Source organism: Chrysochloris asiatica, unplaced genomic scaffold (genome assembly GCF_000296735.1).
Source record: "Chrysochloris asiatica unplaced genomic scaffold, ChrAsi1.0 scaffold00149, whole genome shotgun sequence".
In the NCBI taxonomy this organism is placed as follows: domain Eukaryota; kingdom Metazoa; phylum Chordata; class Mammalia; order Afrosoricida; family Chrysochloridae; genus Chrysochloris; species Chrysochloris asiatica.
Window position 1 is genome coordinate 1190838 of NW_006408667.1, and position 3434 is coordinate 1194271.

General features: G+C 42.7%; 1 pseudogene; it reads right to left on the reverse strand.

Annotated features, from left to right (window-relative positions):
* Positions 1-1476: 1476 nt before the first annotated feature.
* Positions 1477-2586, reverse strand: LOC102822372 (annotated as a pseudogene).
* Between the last annotated feature and the right edge of the window lie 848 nt (positions 2587-3434).

Genomic DNA, 3434 nt, shown 5'->3' on the forward strand with positions numbered 1-3434 from the left:
AAGTCCCTGGTCCACACACTTCTACTGCAACTCTTCTTCAAAAGCTACATATTGTAATTGGTTTCTAGCTTACATATTGTAACTGATCTGAACACTTTACCCACCCAAGTCCCAGAGGCCCAAATTCTAGAGTTGGGAGGGGCAATATAAGTGAGAATTCCCTTGTTGTTGTTGTTGTTGTTAGGTGCCATCGAGTTAGTATTGACCCATAGCGACCTTATGCACAGCAGAATGAAACACTGCCCGATCCTGAGCCAACCTCACTACTGTTGCCACGCTTGAGTCCATCGATGCTACCACTTGGCCAATCCATCTCGTTGAGGTTCTTCCTCTTTTTCTCTGACCCTCCACCTTACCAAACATGAGATCCTTCTCTAATGATTGGTCCTTCCTGACAATATATCTGAGTATGAGAGACGAAGCTTAGCCATCTTGGCCTCCACGGAGCACTCTGGCTGCACTTCTTCCAAAACAGATCTCTTGGTTCTTTTGGCAGCCCATGGCACTTTCAATATTCTCCTCCAATGCCATAGCTCAAAAGCATCAATTCTTCTATGGTCTTCCTTATTCACTGTTCAGCTTTCGCATGCATATGAGGTTACTGAAAACACGATGGCTTGGGTCAGGCACACCTTAGTCCTCAAGCTGACATCTTTGCTCTTCAACACTTTTAAAAGGTCTTGTGCCGCAGATTTGCCTAATGCAAAGTTGTTTGATTTCTTGACTGCTGCTTCCATGAGTATTGATAGTTGATCCAAGAAGAATGAAGTCCTTGACAACTTCAATATTTTCTCCCTTGATAAGAATGTTGTTTATTAGTTAGTGGTGAGAATTTTTGTTTTCTTTACATTGAGATGCAATCCATAGTAAAGGCTGTGCTCTTTGATCTTCATCAGTAAATATTTTAGGAGTCCCCTTAAAGTCCCCATATTTCAGCCCCCACATTGAAGAGACTCCTTGTCAGAATCCTTGCTGCTTCCCACCAGACCTATTGCTGTTGTTATGTGCTGTGGAGTTGGTTCCGACTCATAGAGACCCTGTATAGGGTTCCCAAGGCTATAAATCTTTATGGGAGCAGAAAGCCTCATGTTTCTCCCACGGAACAGCTGGTAGTTTTGAACTGCTGACCATGAGATTAGCAGCCCGATTCATAACCACTACGCTACCAGAGCTCCTTCTCACCAGGCCTACTCAGCAACAATGAGCAGTGATAACAGCATGTCAGAAGATGAAACCCTGGTGAGCCAAGGTGTGATAGCTAAAGTCGAAACATTTTCAACAGCCTCACATTAAACCCCCAAACTCCCACAACACAATCTCAATAGGCACAAAATGACTGCAACCTAGAGAAAGTTAAATTCCATAAAGTCTCTTTTGGCTGGAGTGGTGGGCCTGCTCTGAAGCAAGTGCTACTGTGCATAGAAAGCAGGAGTCTTGAGGAAGTTCTTATAGGAAACACCGTTACTCCTCCTCCTCTTATTCAGCATCTTCAGCTCCCTGCTGTTTGGGGCTTTTTGTCTTTGCAGTCCTATTACAGTAGTTGGCACCTGAGAGGGGTGATGGAGATGTTCCTGCCACCTTTACTCCTACCACTTGCACCCTACCTCCTTGCAGGCCCACAGAGGAAGGATGGCATAAAGGTTTCTGCAAAGCACAGGAAGGGTTACAGCTTGTCTGTGGTCAGTCGACAGCTCCTCTGGGTAAAGCCCCTCACAAAATTCACAATGCAACGGCTGTACCCTTAATGTGACTCAGAACACTGGGCCTTCCATGGAACTGGTTTGCTTCACATATGGCCTTCCAGAAGCTGTCTTCAGCCATGTGGTTGGTGGCATGCGGGGAGGGCTGGCTCTCATTTTGAAGAAGACTTAGGGCCAACATGAAATCCAAGTTTGCTTTATCTTCGCCATCTTCTTTTGGGGACTGGCAGCCTCTATTCCTCTCCTGCTTTTCTTGTTCCACAAACAGATTATTCTGAGTTGGAAATTGACTTGTCATGGTCCTTTACTGAGTAGTCCAACTATGGAAAAGTTCTGATTCAAAGGATGCTAAGTGCATCTGGGATGGTCTCATAGGTGACTTCAGAGCCTCAACTATCTGAGGAGATGGATGCCGTGGACATTCCATCTTGTCTCCAAGGCTCATCATCAGCATGAGACAGGGCAACCTGTCGCTCTTCTCCTCCTCTTCTTTCCCACAAACTTAAGGGCAAGTCTTCAGAGCCTTCATCAGGACATTGTATCCACAATTGCCATACAGCTCTGTCCGGGGCCTACAGTTATCTTCTGTTTGAGAATGTAAAGTTCCAAATCAAGGTACCGAGGGCACTCAGTTTCCTCCTGAGTCTTTAATTGCCCCTTTCTAGCTTCTTGTTATATTTGCAGGTCACCTGACAGTGTTCTGTGGTCATGTGAGTCTCCATGACAGATTTGGGAAATGGTTCCTTACAGACAGGACATATGCCAATGTTCCTTTGAAAGTGGATTTCATAGATGGTAAAGTTAAACACAAGAATTTTTTTTTTTTTTTTTTTTTTTTGCAGTAGTCACATAGTTGAGTGCCGTGGTCATCTAGAAATTCAACCATGTTTAAGTTTTCTGTTATGGAGGCTAGAAGTCCGATTTTAGAATGCCAGCTTTGGTGAAAGGTCATGGTCTCGTATCAGCATCTGTAGATCCAGCATTTTTTAGAGTTCTCCATATATTTTTCTGGATCTAGGAACTTCACAGTTCAGGGACGCCCCCCTAAGTCTGAAGAATCCACTCTACTCCTGACTCCTCTTTCGTGGTAGTAGTGTGATGCTGTGGGTTAATGCACTGGACTGCAAAATCAGTTTGAACTTCCAGGTCAGTGGTTCAAGCTCACCAGCTACTCCTCAGAAACCCTATACAGCGTCCCTATGGGCCAGAACTAACTAGAAGGCACTTAACAATAACAACAACCAAGTAGGTCCCTCTGTTATCTCTCATTTGGGAAGTATTTCAGTTTTGTTTTCCAAAAGTCTGAGATATTCATCCAGTAAAATGATTTTGTAAATTCTAAAACTTTGAAGTACAAAGTTGCTGTACGTTAGCAAGGACTTTCTAAGGAATACTAGTGTGCCAAGTATTTTAATCATAAGGATGAGGAATATTAAAGTCACATTTCAAAAATGCATACACTTAAAAATTCATCATTCAAATACACGTTTGAAAGGCATAAAAATAGCTGCAACTTCTCTGATGACTTTTACTTAAGCAAAAGCTCTTCTTGTCAGTCTAATAGATTTTTAGATAAAAGGACCCACTGTGATCTCTAAGATCCAATTCTCTTATCAAATCAAAAAATCATTTTCTGAACATGTTTAATTTGCTTAGGAAAATTGATCAAATCACTGACCTGGCCAATGAAGAAAAGAGTAATTAATTAGAACAAATATTTATTGAATGTCTGCT